This window comes from Phyllobates terribilis, unplaced genomic scaffold (genome assembly GCF_046119375.1).
Source record: "Phyllobates terribilis strain yellow unplaced genomic scaffold, ASM4611937v1 Scaffold_220__1_contigs__length_3276283, whole genome shotgun sequence".
NCBI classification, from domain to species: domain Eukaryota; kingdom Metazoa; phylum Chordata; class Amphibia; order Anura; family Dendrobatidae; genus Phyllobates; species Phyllobates terribilis.
The window spans coordinates 1,388,827-1,405,972 of NW_027362980.1; positions in this window are offsets into that span (position 1 = coordinate 1,388,827).

Below are 17,146 nucleotides of genomic sequence, written 5' to 3' on the forward strand. Positions count from 1 at the left end.
TGGAGGTCACAGTGGAATAAAAGGACAATATCAATGCCCCTTGAAAATGTGGTGGAGGTCGCAGTAACTTAACAAGACGGTTTTAATGCCCCTGGGAAAAGTGGTGGAGGTCGCAGTAGCTTAACAAGATGGTTTTAATGCCTCTTGGAGTAGTGGAGGAGGTCGCAGTAGCTTAAGAAGACGGTTTTAATGCCCCTTGGAGAAGTGGTGGAGGTTTCAGTAGCTTAAAAATACTTTTTTAATTCCCCTTGGAAGAGACGTGGAGGTCGCAGTAGCTTATCAAGACTGTTTAAATGCCCCTTGGAAGAGACGTGGAGGTTGCAGTAGCTTAACAAGACGGTTTTAATGCCCCTTGGAAGAGACGTGGAGCTTGCAGTAGCTTAACAAGACGGTTTAAATGCAACTTGGAAGAAACGAGGAGGTTGCAGTAGCTTAACGAGACGGTTTAATGCCTCTTCGAAGAGCGGTGGAGATCGCAGTCGCTTAAAAAGACGGTTTTAATGCCCCTTGGAAGAGACGTGGAGGTCGCAGTGCTTAACAAGATGGTTTAAATGCCCCTTGGAAAAGACGTGGAGGTTGCAGTAGCTTAACAAGACGGTTTTAATGCCCCTTGGAAGAGACGAGGAGGTTGCAGTAGCTTAACAAGATGGTTTAAATGCCCCTTGGAAGAGCGGTGGAGGTCGCAGTAGCTTAAAAAAACGGTTTTAATACCCCTTGGAAGAGACGTGGAGGTCACAGTGGTTTAAAAAGGCAATATCAATGCCCCTTGAAAATGTGGTGGAGGTCGCAGTAGCTTAACAAGACGGTTTTAATGCCCCTGGGAAAAGTGGTGGAGGTCGCAGTAGCTTAACAAGACTGTTTTAATGACCCTTGGAATAGACGTGGAGGTTGCAGTAGCTTAAAAAGACAGTTTAAATGCCCCTCGTAAGAGACGTGGAGGTTGGAGTAGCTTAACAAGACGGTTTTAATGCCCCTTGGAAGAGACGTGGACGTTCTAGTAGCTTAACAAGATGGTTTTAATGCCCCTTGGATGAGACGTGGAGGTTGCAGTAGCTTAATAAGATGGTTTTAATGCCCCTTGGAAAAACGGTGATGGTCGCAGTAGCTTAAAAAGACGGTTTTAATGCCAATTGGAAGAGACGTGGAGATCATAGTGGAATAAAAGGACAATATCAATGCCCCTTGAAAATGAAGTGGAGATCGCAGTAGCTTAACAAGACGGTTTTAATGCCCCTGGGAAAAGTGGTGGAGGTCGCAGTAGCTTAAGAAGACGGTTTTAATGCCCCTTGGAGAAGTGGTGGAGGTCGCAGTAGATTAAGAAGACGGTTTTAATGCCCCTTGGAAGAGACGTGGAGGTTGCAGTAGCTTAACAATACAGTTTAAATGCACCTAGGAAGAGACGTGGAGGTTGCAGTAGCTTAAAAATACGGTTTTAATGCCCCTTGCAAGAGACTTGGAGGTTGCAGTAGCTTAACAAGACGGTTTTAATGCCTCTTGGAAAAGAGGTGGAGGTCGCAGTAGCTTAAAAAGACGGTTTTAATGCCCCTTGGAAGAGACGTGGAGGTCACAGTGGAATAAAACGACAATATCAATGCCCCTTGAAAATATGGTGGAGGTCGCAGTAGCTTAACAAGACGGTTTTAATGCCCCTTGGAGAAGTGGTGGAGGTCGAAGTAGCTTAAAAAGACCGTTTTAGTGCCCCTTGGCAGAGACGTGGAGGTCACAGTGGAATAAAAAGCCAATATCAATGCCCCCTGAAAATGTGGTGGAGGTCGCAGTAGCTAAACAAGACGGTTTTAATGCCCCTGGGAAAAGTGGTGGAGGTCGCAGTAGCTTAAAAAGCGGTTTCAATGCTCCTTGGAAGAGACGTGGAGGTTGCAGTAGCTTAACAAGACAGTTTAAATGCCCCTTGGAAGAGACATGGAGGTTGCAGTAGCTTAACAAGATGGTTTAAATGCCCCTTGGAAGAGACGTGGAGGTTCTAGAAGCTTAAAAAGATGGTTTTAATGCCCCTTGGAAGAGACTTGGAGGTTGCAGTTGCTTGACAAGGCGGTTTAAATGCCCCTCGGGAGAGACGTGGAGGTTGCAGTAGCTTAATAAGACGGTTTTAATCCCCTATGAAGAGCGGTGGAGATCGCAGTTGCTTAAAAAGATGATTTTAATGCCCCTTGGAAGAGACGTAGAGGTCACAGTGGAATAAAAGGACAATATCAATGCCCCTTGAAAATGTGGTGGCGATCGCAGTAGCTTAACAAGACGGTTTTGATGCCCCATGGAGAAGTGGTGGAGGTCGCAGTAGCTTAAAAAAATGGTTTTAATGCCCCTTCGAGAAGTGGTGGCGGTCGCAGTAGCTTAAAAGACGGTTTTAATGCCCCTTGAAAGACACGTGGAGGTCACAGTAGCTTAACAAGACGGTTTAAATGCCCCTTGGAAGAGACGTGGAGGTTGCAGTAGCTTAACAAGACGGTTTTAATGCCTCTTTGAAGAGACGTGGAGGTCACAGTAGCTTAACAAGCCGGTTTAAATGCCCCTTGGAAGAGACGTGGAGGTTGCAGTAGCTTAAAAAGACGGTTTTAATGCCCCTTGGAACAGACGTGGAGGTTGTAGTAGCTTAACAAGATGGTTTTAATGCCTCTTGAAAGAGCGGTGGAGGTCGCAGTAGCTTAAAAAGACGGTTTTAATGCCCCTTGGAATAGACGTGGAGGTCGCAGTAGCTTAACAAGACTGTTTAAATGCCCCTTGGAAGAGACGTGGAAGTTGCAGTAGCTTAAAAAGACGGTTTTAATGCCCCTTGGAAGAGACGTGGAGGTTGCAGTAGCTTAACAAGACGGTTTTAATGCCTCCTGGAAGAGCGGTGGAGGTCGCAGTAGCTTAAAAAGACGGTGTTAATGCCCCTTGGAAGAGACATTGAGGTCACAGTGGAATAAAAAGACAACATCAATGCCCCTTGAAAATGTGGTGGAGGTCGTAGTAGCTTAACAAGACGTATTTAATGCCCCTTGGAAGAGACATTGAGGTCACAGTGGAATAAAAAGACAACATCAATGCCCCTTGAAAATGTGGTGGATGTCGTAGTAGCTTAACAAGACGTATTTAATGCCCCTTGGAGAAGTGGTGGAGGTCGCAGTAGCTCAAAAAGACGGTTTTAATGCCCCTTGGAGAAGTGGTAGAGGTCGCAGTAGCTTAAAAAAATGGTTTTAATGTCCCTTGGAAGAGACGTGGAGGTCGCAGTAGCTTAACAAGACGGTTTAAATGCCCCTTGGAAGAGACGTGGAGGTTGCAGTAGCTTAGCGAGAGGGTTTTAATACCCCTTGGAAGAGACGTGTAGGTTGCAGTAGCTTAAAAAGACGGTTTTAATGCCCCTTGGAAGAGTGGTGGATGTCGCACTACCTTAACAAGATGGTTTTAATTCCCCTGGGAAAAGTGGTGGAGGTCCCAGTAGCTTAACAAGACGGTTTTAATGCCCCTTGGAAGAGACGAAGAGGTTGCAGTGGCTTAACAAGACGGTTTAAATGCCCCTTGGGAGAAACGTGGAGGTTCCAGTAGCTTAATAAGACGTATCAATGCCCCTTGAAAATGTGGTGGCGGTCACAGTAGCTTAAAAAGATGTTTTTAATGCCCCTTGGAGAAGTGGTGGAGGTCGCAGTAGCTTAAAAAAACGGTTTTAATGTCGCTTGCAAGAGACGTGGAGGTCGCAGTAGCTTAACAAGACGATTTAAATGCCCCTTGGAAGAGACATTTAGGTCGCAGTAGCTTAACAAGGTGGTTTTAATGCCCCTTGAAAGACATGTGGAGGTTGCAGTAGCTTAACAAGACGGTTTAAATGCCCCTTGGAAGAGGCGTGGAGATTGCAGTAGCTCAACAAGACGGTTTTAATGCCCCTTGGAAGAGTGGTGGAGGTCGCAGTAGCTTAAGAAAAAGGTTTTAATGCCCCTTGGAAGAGACGTGGAGGTCACAGTGGAATAAAAGGACAATATCAATGCCCCTTGAAAATGTGGTGGAGGTCGCAGTAACTTAGCAAGACGGTTTTAATGCCCCTGGGAAAAGTGGAGGAGGTCGCAGTAGCTTAACAAGACGGTTTTAATGCCCCGTGGAGTAGTGGAGGAGGTCGCAGTAGCTTAACAAGACGGTTTTAATGCCCCTTGGAGAAGTGGTGGAGGTTGCAGTAGCTTAAAAAGACGGTTTTAATTCCCCTTGGAAGAGACGTGGAGGTCGCAGTAGCTTATCAAGACGGTTTAAATGCCCCTTGGAAGAGACGTGGAGGTTGCAGTAGCTTAACAAGACGGTTTTAATGCCCCTTGGAAGAGACGTGGAGGTTCTAGTAACTTAACAAGACGGTTTTAATGCCCCTTGGAAGAGACGTGGAGGTTGCAGTAGCTTAACAAGACGGTTTAAATGCCCCTTGGAAGAGACATGGAGATTGCAGTAGCTTAATAAGACGGTTATAATGCCCCTTTGAAGAGCGATGGAGGTCGCAGTAGCTTAAAAAGACGGTTTTAATGCCTCTTGGAAAAGAGGAGGAGGTCGCAGTAGCTTAAAAAGACGGGTTTTAATGCCCCTTGGAAGAGACGTGGAGGTCACAGTGGAATAAAAAGACAATATCAGTGCCCCTGGGAAAAGTGGTGGAGGTCGCAGTAGTGTAACAAGACGGTTTTAATGCCCCATGGAGAAGTGGTGGCGGTCGAAGTAGCTTAACAAGACGGTTTTAATGCCCCTTGGAGAAGTGGTGGAGGTTGCAGTAGCTTAACAAGACGGTTTAAATGCCCATTGGAAGAGACGTGGAGGTCGCAGAAGCTTAACAAGACGGTTTAAATGCCCCTTGGAAGAGACGTGGAGGTTGCAGTAGCTTAACAAGACGGATTTAATGCCCCTTGGAAGAGACGTGGAGGTTTCAGTAGCTTAACAAGCCGGTTTAAATTCCCCTTGGAAGAGACGTGGAGGTTGCAGTAGCTTATGAAGACGGTTTAAATGCCCCTTGGAAGAGACGTGGAGGTTGCATTAGCTTAACAAGATGGTTTTAATGCCTCTTGGAAGAGCGGTGGAGTTCGCAGTAGCTTAAAAAGACGGTTTTAATGCTCCTTGGAAGAGACGTGGAGGTCACAGTGGAATAAAAAGACAATATCAATGCCCCTTGAAAATGTGGTGGAGGTTGCAGTAGCTTAACAAGACAGTTTTAATGCCCCTTGGAGAAGTGGAGGAGGTCGCAGTAGCTTAAAAAGATGGTTTTAATGCCCCTTGGAGAAGTGGTGGAGGTCGCAGTAGCTTAAAAAGACTGTTTTAATGTCGCTTGGAAAAGACGTGGAGGTCGCATTGCTAAACAAGATGGTTTAAATGCCCCTTGGAAGAGACATGGAGGTTGCAGTAGCTTAACAAGACGGTTTTAATGCCCCTGAGAGGAGACGTGGAGGTTGCAGTAGCTTAACAAGATTGTTTAAATGCCCCTTGGAAGAGCGGTGGAGGTCACAGCAGCTTAAAAAGACGATTTTAATACCCCTTGGAAGAGACGTGGAGGTCACAGTGATTTAAATAGACAGTATCAATGCCCCTTGAAAATGTCGTGGAGGTCGCAGTAGCTTAACAAGACCGTTTTAATGACCCTGGTAAAAGTGGTGAAGGTCGCAGTAGCTTAACAAGACGGTTTTAATCCCCCTTGGAAGAGACGTGGAGGTTGCAGTAGCTTAACAAGACTGTTTAAATGCCCCTTGGAATAGACGTGGCGGTTCTAGAAGCTTAACAAGATGGTTTTAATGCCCCTTGGAAGAGACGTGGAGGTTGCAGTAGCTTAACAAGATGGTTTAAATGCCCCTTGGAAGAGACGTGGAGGTTGCAGTAGCTTAATAAGACAGTTTTAATGCCCCTTGGAAGAGCGGTGGAGCTCGCAGTAGCTTAAAAAGACGGTTTTAATGCCCCTTGGAAGAGACATGGAGATCATAGTGGAATAAAAGGACAACATCAATGCCCCTTGAAAATGTGGTGGAGATCACAGTAGCTTAACAAGACGGTTTTAATGCCCCTGGGAAAAGTGGTGTAGGTCGCAGTAGCTTAACAAGACGGTTTTAATGCCCCTTGGAAGAGACGTGGACGTTCTAGTAGCTTAACAAGACGGTTTTAATGCCCCTTGGAAGAGACGTGGAGGTTGCAGTAGCTTAACAAGACGGTTTAAATGCCCCTTGGAAGAGACATGGAGGTTGCAGTAGCTTAATAAGACGGTTTTAATGCCCCTTTGAAGAGCGATGGAGGTCGCAGTAGCTTAAAAAGATGGTTCTAATGCCTCTTGGAAAAGAGGTGGAGGTCGCAGTAGCTTAAAATGACGGGTTTTAATGCCCCTTGGAAGAGATGTGGAGGTCACAGTGGAATAAAAAGACAATATCAATGCCCCTTGAAAATGTGGTGGAGGTCGCAGTAGCTTAACAAGACGGTTTTAATGCCCCTTGGAGAAGTGGTGGAGGTCGCAGTAGCTTAAAAAGACAGTTTTAATGCCCCTTGGAGAAGTGGTGAAGGTCGCAGTAGCTTAAAAAGACGATTTTAATGCCCCTTGGAAGAGAAGAGGAGGTTGCAGTGGCTTAACAAGACGGTTTAAATGCCCCTTGGGAGAAACGTGGAGGTTGCAGTAGCTTAATAAGATGGTTTTAATGCCCGTTGGAAGAGCGGTGGAGGTCGCAGTAGCTTAAAAAGACGATTTTAATGCCCCTTGGAAGAGACGTGGAGGTCACAGTGGAATAAAAGGACAATATCAATGCCCCTTGAAAATGTGGTGGCGGTCACAGTAGCTTAAAAAGATGTTTTTAATGCCCCTTGGAGAAGTGGTGGAGGTCGCAGTAGCTTAAAAAAACGGTTTTATTGTCGCTTGGAAGAGACGTGGAGGTCGCAGTAGCTTAACAAGACGAATTAAATGCCCCTTGGAAGAGGCGTGGAGGTTGCAGTAGCTTAACAAGATGGATTTAATGCCCCTTGGAAGAGACGTGGAGGTTTCAGTAGCTTAACAAGCCGGTTTAAATGCCCCTTGGAAGAGACGTGGAGGTTGCAGTAGCTTATGAAGACGGTTTAAATGCCCCTTGGAAGAGACGTGGAGGTTGCATTAGCTTAACAAGATGGCTTTAATGCCTCTTGGAAGAGCGGTGGAGTTCGCAGTAGCTTAACAAGACGGTTTTAATGCCCCTGAGAGGAGACTTGGAGGTTGCAGTAGCTTAACAAGATTGTTTAAATGCCCCTTGGAAGAGCGGTGGAGGTCACAGCAGCTTAAAAAGACGATTTTAATACCCCTTGGAAGAGACGTGGAGGTCACAGTGGTTTAAATAGACAGTATCAATGCCCCTTGAAAATGTCGTGGAGGTCGCAGTAGCTTAACAAGACTGTTTTAATGACCCTGGGAAAAGTGGTGAAGGTCGCAGTAGCTTAACAAGACGGTTTTAATCCCCCTTGGAAGAGACGTGGAGGTTGCAGTAGCTTAACAAGACAGTTTAAATGCCCCTTGGAAGAGACGTGGAGGTTGCAGTAGCTTAACAAGACTGTTTAAATGCCCCTTGGAAGAGATGTGGCGGTTCTAGTAGCTTAACAAGATGGTTTTAATGCCCCTTGGAAGAGACGTGGAGGTTGCAGTAGCTTAACAAGACGGTTTAAATGCCCCTTGGAAGAGACGTGGAGGTTGCAGTAGCTTAATAAGACGGTTTTAATGCCCCTTGGAAGAGCGGTGGAGCTCGCAGTAGCTTAAAAAGACGGTTTTAATGCCCCTTGGAAGAGACATGGAGATCATAGTGGAATAAAAGGACAATATCAATGCCCCTTGAAAATGTGGTGGAGATCACAGTAGCTTAACAAGACGGTTTTAATGCCCCTGGGAAAAGTGGTGAAGGTCGCAGTAGCTTAACAAGACGGTTTTAATGCCCCTTGGAAGAGACGTGGAGGTTCTAGTAGCTTAACAAGATGGTTTTAATGCCCCTTGGAAGAGACGTGGAGGTTGCAGTAGCTTAACAAGACGGTTTAAATGCCCCTTGGAAGATACATGGAGGTTGCAGTAGCTTAATAAGACGGTTTTAATGCCCCTTTGAAGAGCGATGGAGGTCGCAGTAGCTTAAAAAGATGGTTTTAATGCCTCTTGGAAGAGATGTGGAGGTCACAGTGGAATAAAAGGACAATATCAATGACCCTTGAAAATGTGGTGGCGGTCACAGTAGCTAAAAAAGATGGTTTTAATGCCCCTTGGAGAAGTGGTGGAGGTCGCAGTAGCTTAAAAAAACGGTTTTAATGTCGCTTGGAAGAGACGTGGAGGTCGCAGTAGCTTAACAAGACGATTTAAATGCCCCTTGGAGAGACATGGAGGTCGCAGTAGCTAAACAAAGTGGTTTTAATGCCCCTTGGAAGAGATGTGGAGGTTGCAGTAGCTTAACAAGACGGTTTAAATGCCCCTTGGAAGAGGCGTGGAGATTGCAGTAGCTTAACAAGACTGTTTTAATGCCCCTTGGAAGAGTGGTGGAGGTCGCAGTAGCTTAAAAAAAAGGTTTTAATGCCCCTTGGAAGAGACGTGGAGGTCACAGTGGAATAAAAGGACAATATCAATGCCCCTTGAAAATGTGGTGGAGGTCGCAGTAACTTAGCAAGACGGTTTTAATGCCCCTTGGAGTAGTGGAGGAGGTCGCAGTAGCTTAACAAGGTGGTTTTAATGCCCCTTGGAAGAGACGTGGAGGTTGCAGTAGCTTAACAAGACGGTTTTATGACTCTTCGAAGAGCGGTGGAGGTCGCAGTAGCTTAAAAAGACGGTTTTTATGCACCTTGGAAGAGACGTGGAGGTCACAGTGGAATAAAAAGACAATATCAATGCCCTTTCAAAATGTTGTGAAGGTCGCAGTAGCTTAACAAGACAGTTTTGACGCCCCTTGGAGAAATGGTGGAGGTCGCAGTAGCTTAAAAAGACGGTTTTAATGCCCCTTGGAGAAGTGGTGGAGGTCGCAGTAGCTTAAAAAGATGGTTTTAATGCCCCTTGGAAGAGACTTGGAGGTTGCAGTAGCTTAACAAGATGGTTTAAATGCCCCTTGGAAGAGATGAGGAGGTTGCAGTAGCTTAACAAGATGGTTTAAATGCCTCTTGGAAGAGCGGTGGAGATGGCAGTAGCTTAAAAAAACGGTTTTAATACCCCTTGGAAGAGACGTGCAGGTCACAGTGGTTTAAAAAGACAATATCAATGCCCCTTGAAAATGTGGTGGAGGTCGCAGTAGCTTAACAAGACGGTTTTAATGCCCCTTGGAATAGACGTGGAGGTTGCAGTAGCTTAACAAGACAGTTTAAATGCCCCTTGTAAGAGACGTGGAGGTTGGAGCAGCTTAACAAGACGGTTTTAATGCCCCTTGGAAGAGACGTGGAGGTTGGAGTAGCTTAACAAGACTGTTTTAATGCCCCTTGGAAGAGACGTGGAGGTTCTAGTAGCTTAATAAGATGGTTTTAATGCCCCTTGGAAGAGCGGTGGAGGTCGCAGTAGCTTAAAAAGACGATTTTAATGCCCCTTGGAAGAGACGTGGAGGTCACAGTGGAATAAAAGGACAATATCAATGCCCCTTGAAAATGTGGTGGCGGCCACAGTAGCTTAAAAAGATGGTTTTAATGCCCCTTGGAGAAGTGGTGGAGGTCGCAGTAGCTTAAAAAAACGGATTTAATGTCGCTTGGAAGAGACGTGGAGGTCGCAGTAGCTTAACAAGACGATTTAAATGCCCCTTGGAAGAGACATGGAGGTCGCAGTAGCTTAACAAGGTGGTTTTAATGCCCCTTGGAAGAGACGTGGAGGTTGCAGTAGCTTAACAAGACGGTTTAAATGCCCCTTGGAAGAGGCGTGGAGATTGCAGTAGCTTAACAAGATGGTTTTAATGCCCCTTGGAAGAGTGGTGGAGGTCGCAGTAGCTTAAAAAAAGTTTTAATGCCCCTTGGAAGAGACGTGGAGGTTACAGTGGAATAAAAGGACAATGTCAATGCCCCTTGAAAATGTGGTGGAGGTCGCAGTAACTTAGCAAGACGGTTTTAATGCCACTGGGAAAAGTGGTGGAGGTCGCAGTAGCTTAACAAGACGGTTTTAACCCCCCTTGGAAGATACGTGAAGGTTGCAGTAGCTTCACAAGACAGTTTAAATGCCCCTTGGAAGAGACGTGGAGGTTGCAGTAGCATAACAAGACTGTTTAAATGCCCCTTGGAGGAGACGTGGCGGTTCTAGTAGCTTAACAAGATGGTTTTAATGCCCCTTGGAAGAGACGTGGAGGTTGCAGTAGCTTAACAAGATGGTTTAAATGCCCCTTGGAAGAGACGTGGAGGTTGCAGTAGCTTAATAAGACGGTTTTAATGCCCCTTGGAAGAGCGGTGGAGGTCGCAGTAGCTTAACAAGACGGTTTTAATGCCCCTTGGAAGAGACGTGGAGGTTCTAGTAGCTTAACAAGACGGTTTTAATGCCCCTTGGAAGATACGTGAAGGTTGCAGTAGCCTAACAAGACGGTTTAAATGCCCCTTGGAAGAGACATGGAGGTTGCAGTAGCTTAATAAGACGGTTTTAATTTCACCTTTGAAGAGCGATGGAGGTCGCAGTAGCTTAAAAAGATGGTTTTAATGCCTCTTGGAAAAGAGGTGGAGGTCGCAGTAGCTTAAAATGACGGGTTTTAATGCCCCTTGGAAGAGACGTGGAGGTCACAGTGGAATAAAAAGACAATATCAATGCCCCTTGAAAATGTGGTGGAGGTCGCAGTAGCTTAACAAGACGGTTTTAATGTCCCTTGGAGAAGTGGTGGAGGTCGCAGTAGCTTAAAAAGACAGTTTTAATGCCCCTTGGAGAAGTGGTGGAGGTCGCAGTAGCTTAAAAAGACGATTTTAATGCCCCTTGGAAGAGACGAGGAGGTTGCAGTGGCTTAACAAGATGGTTTAAATGACCCTTGGGAGAAACGTGGAGGTTGCAGTAGCTTAATAAGATGGTTTTAATGCCCGTTGGAAGAGCAGTGGAGGTCGCAGTAGCTTAAAAAGACGATTTTAATGCCCCTTGGAAGAGACGTGGAGGTCATAGTGGAATAAAAGGACAACATCAATGCCCCTTGAAAATGTGGTGGAGATCACAGTAGCTTAACAAGACGGTTTTAATGCCCCTGGGAAAAGTGGTGGAGGTCGCAGTAGCTTAACAAGACGGTTTTAATGCCCCTTGGAAGAGACGTGGAGGTTCTAGTAGCTTAACAAGACGGTTTTAATGCCCCTTGGAAGAGACGTGGAGGTTGCAGTAGCTTAACAAGACGGTTTAAATGCCCCTTGGAAGAGACATGGAGGTTGCAGTAGCTTAATAAGACGGTTTTAATGCCCCTTTGAAGAGCGATGGAGGTCGCAGTAGCTTAAAAAGATGGTTTTAATGCCTCTTGGAAAAGAGGTGGAGGTCTCAGTAGCTTAAAATGACGGGTTTTAATGCCCCTTGGAAGAGATGTGTAGGTCACAGTGGAATAAAAAGACAATATCAATGCCCCTTGAAAATGTGGTGGAGGTCGCAGTAGCTTAACAAGACGGTTTTAATGCCCCTTGGAGAAGTGGTGGAGGTCGCAGTAGCTTAAAAAGACAGTTTTAATGCCCCTTGGAGAAGTGGTGAAGGTCGCAGTAGCTTAAAAAGACGATTTTAATGCCCCTTGGAAGAGACGAGGAGGTTGCAGTGGCTTAACAAGACGGTTTAAATGCCCCTTGGGAGAAACGTGGAGGTTGCAGTAGCTTAATAAGATGGTTTTAATGCCCGATGGAAGAGCGGTGGAGGTCGCAGTAGCTTAAAAAGACGATTTTAATGCCCCTTGGAAGAGACGCGGAGGTCACAGTGGAATAAAAGGACAATATCAATGCCCCTTGAAAATGTGGTGGCGGTCACAGTAGCTTAAAAAGATGTTTTTAATGCCCCTTGGAGAAGTGGTGGAGGTCGCAGTAGCTTAAAAAAACGGTTTTATTGTCGCTTGGAAGAGACGTGGAGGTCGCAGTAGCTTAACAAGACGATTTAAATGCCCCTTGGAAGAGACATTTAGGTCGCAGTAGCTTAACAAGGTGGTTTTAATGCCCCTTGAAAGAGATGTGGAGGTTGCAGTAGCTTAACAAGACGGTTTAAATGCCCCTTGGAAGAGGCGTGGAGATTGCAGTAGCTTAACAAGACGGTTTTAATGCCCCTTGGAAGAGTGGTGGAGGTCGCAGTAGCTTAAAAAAAAGGTTTTAATGCCCCTTGGAAGAGACGTGGAGGTCACAGTGGAATAAAAGGACAATATCAATGCCCCTTGAAAATGTGGTGGAGGTCGCAGTAACTTAGCAAGACGGTTTTAATGCCCCTGGGAAAAGTGGAGGAGGTCGCAGTAGCTTAACAAGACGGTTTTAATGCCCCTTGGAGTAGTGTAGGAGGTCGCAGTAGCTTAACAAGACGGTTTTCATGCCCCTTGGAGAAGTGGTGGAGGTTGCAGTAGCTTAAAAAGACGGTTTTAATTCCCCTTGGAAGAGACGTGGAGGTCGCAGTAGTTTATCAAGACGGTTTAAATGCCCCTTGGAAGAGACGTGGAGGTTGCAGTAGCTTAACAAGATGGTTTTAATGCCCCTTGGAAGAGACGTGGAGGTTCTAGTAGCTTAACAAGACGGTTTTAATGCCCCTTGGAAGAGACGTGGAGGTTGCAGTAGCTTAACAAGACGGTTTAAATGTCCTTAGAAGAGACATGGAGGTTGCAATAGCTTAATAAGACGGTTTTAATGCCCCTTTGAAGAGCGATGGAGGTCGCAGAATCTTAAAAAGACGGTTTTAATGCCTCTTGGAAAAGAGGTGGAGGTCGCAGTAGCTTAAAAAGACGGGTTTTATTGCCCCTTGGAAGAGACGTGGAGGTCACAGTGGAATAAAAAGACAATATCAATGCCCCTGGGAAAAGTGGTGGAGGTCGCAGTAGTTTAACAAGACGGTTTTAATGCCCCATGGAGAAGTGGTGGCGGTCGAAGTAGCTTAACAAGACGGTTTTAATGCCCCTTGGAGAAGTGGTGGAGGTTGCAGTAGCTTAACAAGACGGTTTAAATGCCCATTGGAAGAGACGTGGAGGTCGCAGTAGCTTAACAAGACGGTTTAAATGCCCCTTGGAAGAGACGTGGAGGTTGCAGTAGCTTAACAAGATGGATTTAATGCCCCTTGGAAGAGACGTGGAGGTTTCAGTAGCTTAACAAGCCGGTTTAAATGCCCCTTGGAAGAGACGTGGAGGTTGCATTAACAAGATGGTTTTAATGCCTCTTGGAAGAGCGTTGGAGTTCGCAGTAGCTTAACAAGACGGTTTTAATGCTCCTGAGAGGAGACTTGGAGGTTGCAGTAGCTTAACAAGATTGTTTAAATGCCCCTTGGAAGAGCGGTGGAGGTCACAGCAGCTTAAAAAGACGATTTTAATACCCCTTGGAAGAGACGTGGAGGTCACAGTGGTTTAAATAGACAGTATCAATGCCCCTTGAAAATGTCGTGGAGATCGCAGTAGCTTAACAAGACCGTTTTAATGACCCTGGGAAAAGTGGTGAAGGTCGCAGTAGCTTAACAAGACGGTTTTAATCCCCCTTGGAAGAGACTTGGAGGTTGCAGTAGCTTAACAAGACAGTTTAAATGCCCCTTGGAAGAGACGTGGAGGTTGCAGTAGCTTAACAAGACTGTTTAAATGCCCCTTGGAAGAGACGTGGCGGTTCTAGTAGCTTAACAAGATGGTTTTAATGCCCCTTGGAAGAGACGTGGAGGTTGCAGTAGCTTAACAAGACGGTTTAAATGCCCCTTGGAAGAGACGTGGAGGTTGCAGTAGCTTAATAAGACGGTTTTAATGCCCCTTGGAAGAGCGGTGGAGCTCGCAGTAGCTTAAAAAGACGGTTTTAATGCCCCTTGGAAGAGACATGGAGATCATAGTGGAATAAAAGGACAATATCAATGCCCCTTGAAAATGTGGTGGAGATCACAGTAGCTTAACAAGACGGTTTTAATGCCCCTGGGAAAAGTGGTGAAGGTCGCAGTAGCTTAACAAGACGGTTTTAATGCCCCTTGGAAGAGACGTGGAGGTTCTAGTAGCTTAACAAGACGGTTTTAATGCCCCTTGGAAGAGACGTGGAGGTTGCAGTAGCTTAACAAGACGGTTTAAATGCCCCTTGGAAGACACATGAAGGTTGCAGTAGCTTAATAAGACGGTTTTAATGCCCCTTTGAAGAGCGATGGAGGTCGCAGTAGCTTAAAAAGATGGTTTTAATGCCTCTTGGAAAAGAGGTGGAGGTCGCAGTAGCTTAAAATGACGGGTTTTAATGCCTCTTGGAAGAGATGTGGAGGTCACAGTGGAATAAATAGACAATATCAATGCCCCTTGAAAATGTGGTGGAGGTCGCAGTAGCTTAACAAGACGGTTTTAATGCCGGTGGGAGAAGTGGTGGAGGTCGCAGTAGCTTAAAAAGACAGTTTTAATGCCCCTTCGAGAAGTGGTGGAGGTCGCAGTAGCTTAAAAAGACGATTTTAATGCCCCTTGGAAGAGACGAGGAGGTTGCAGTGGCTTAACAAGACGGTTTAAATGCCCCTTGGGAAAAGCATGGAGGTTGCAGTAGCTTAATAAGATGGTTTTAATGCCCGTTGGAAGAGCGGTGGAGGTCGCAGTAGATTAAAAAGACGATTTTAATGCCCCTTGGAAGAGACGTGGAGGTCACAGTGGAATAATAGGACAATATCAATGCCCCTTGAAAATGTGGTGGCGGTCACAGTAGCTAAAAAAGATGGTTTTAATGCCCCTTGGAGAAGTGGTGGAGGTCGCAGTAGCTTAAAAAAACGGTTTTAATGTCGCTTGGAAGAGACGTGGAGGTCGCAGTAGCTTAACAAGACGATTTAAATGCCCCTTGGAAGAGACATGGAGGTCGCAGTAGCTAAACAAGGTGGTTTTAATGCCCCTTGGAAGAGATGTGGAGGTTGCAGTAGCTTAACAAGACGGTTTAAATGCCCCTTGGAAGAGGCGTGGAGATTGCAGTAGCTTAACAAGACGGTTTTAATGCCCCTTGGAAGAGTGGTGGAGGTCGCAGTAGCTTAAAAAAAAGGTTTTAATGCCCCTTGGAAGAGACGTGGAGGTCACAGTGGAATAAAAGGACAATATCAATGCCCCTTGAAAATGTGGTGGAGGTCGCAGTAACTTAGCAAGACGGTTTTAATGCCCCTTGGAGTAGTGGAGGAGGTCGCAGTAGCTTAACAAGGCGGTTTTAATGCCCCTTGGAAGAGACGTGGAGGTTGCAGTAGCTTAACAAGACGGTTTCATGACTCTTCGAAGAGCGGTGGAGGTCGCAGTAGCTTAAAAAGACGGTTTTTATGCACCTTGGAAGAGACGTGGAGGTCACAGTGGAATAAAAAGACAATATCAATGCCCTTTTAAAATGTTGTGAAGGTCGCAGTAGCTTAACAAGACAGTTTTAACGCCCCTTGGAGAAATGGTGGAGGTCGTAGTAGCTTAAAAAGACGGTTTTAATGCCCCTTGGAGAAGTGGTGGAGGTCGCAGTAGCTTAAAAAGATGGTTTTAATGCCCCTTGGAAGAGACTTGGAGGTTGCAGCAGCTTAACAAAATGGTTTAAATGCCCCTTGGAAGAAACGAGGAGGTTGCAGTAGCTTAACAAGATTGTTTAAATGCCTCTTGGAAGAGCGGTGGAGATGGCAGTAGCTTAAAAAAACGGTTTTAATACCCCTTGGAAGAGACGTGCAGGTCACAGTGGTTTAAAAAGACAATATCAATGCCCCTTGAAAATGTGGTGGAGGTCGCAGTAGCTTAACAAAACGGTTTTAATGCCCCTTGGAATAGACGTGGAGGTTGCAGTAGCTTAACAAGACAGTTTAAATGCCCCTTGTAAGAGACGTGGAAGTTGGAGTAGCTTAACAAGACGGTTTTAATGCCCCTTGGAAGAGACGTGGAGGTTGGAGTAGCTTAACAAGACTGTTTTAATGCCCCTTGGAAGAGACGTGGAGGTTCTAGTAGCTTAATAAGATGGTTTTAATGCCCCTTGGAAGAGCGGTGGAGGTCGCAGTAGCTTAAAAAGACGATTTTAATGCCCCTTGGAAGAGACGTGGAGGTCACAGTGGAATAAAAGGACAATATCAATGCCCCTTGAAAATGTGGTGGCGGTCACAGTAGCTTAAAAAGATGGTTTTAATGCCCCTTGGAGAAGTGGTGGAGGTCGCAGTAGCTTAAAAAAACGGATTTAATGTCGCTTGGAAGAGACGTGGAGGTCGCAGTAGCTTAACAAGACGATTTAAATGCCCCTTGGAAGAGACATGGAGGTCGCAGTAGCTTAACAAGGTGGTTTTAATGCCCCTTGGAAGAGACGTGGAGGTTGCAGTAGCTTAACAAGACGGTTTAAATGCCCCTTGGAAGAGGCGTGGAGATTGCAGTAGCTTAACAAGATGGTTTTAATGCCCCATGGAAGAGTAGTGGAGGTCGCAGTAGCTTAAAAAAAAGGTTTTAATGCCCCTTGGAAGAGACGTGGAGGTTACAGTGGAATAAAAGGACAATGTCAATGCCCCTTGAAAATGTGGTGGAGGTCGCAGTAACTTAGCAAGACGGTTTTAATGCCACTGGGAAAAGTGGTGGAGGTCGCAGTAGCTTAACAAGACGGTTTTAACCCCCATTGTAAGAGACGTGAAGGTTGCAGTAGCTTCACAAGACAGTTTAAATGCCCCTTGGAAGAGACGTGGAGGTTGCAGTAGCTTAACAAGACTGTTTAAATGCCCCTTGGAGGAGACGTGGCGGTTCTAGTAGCTTAACAAGATGGTTTTAATGCCCCTTGGAAGAGACGTGGAGGTTGCAGTAGCTTAACAAGACGGTTTAAATGCCCCTTGGAAGAGGCGTGGAGATTGCAGTAGCTTAACAAGATGGTTTTAATGCCCTTTGGAAGAGTGGTGGAGGTCGCAGTAGCTTAAAAAAAAGGTTTTAATGCCCCTTGGAAGAGACGTGGAGGTTACAGTGGAATAAAAGGACAATGTCAATGCCCCTTGAAAATGTGGTGGAGGTCGCAGTAACTTAGCAAGACGGTTTTAATGCCACTGGGAAAAGTGGTGGAGGTCGCAGTAGCTTAACAAGACGGTTTTAACCCCCATTGGAAGAGACGTGAAGGTTGCAGTAGCTTCACAAGACAGTTTAAATGCCCCTTGGAAGAG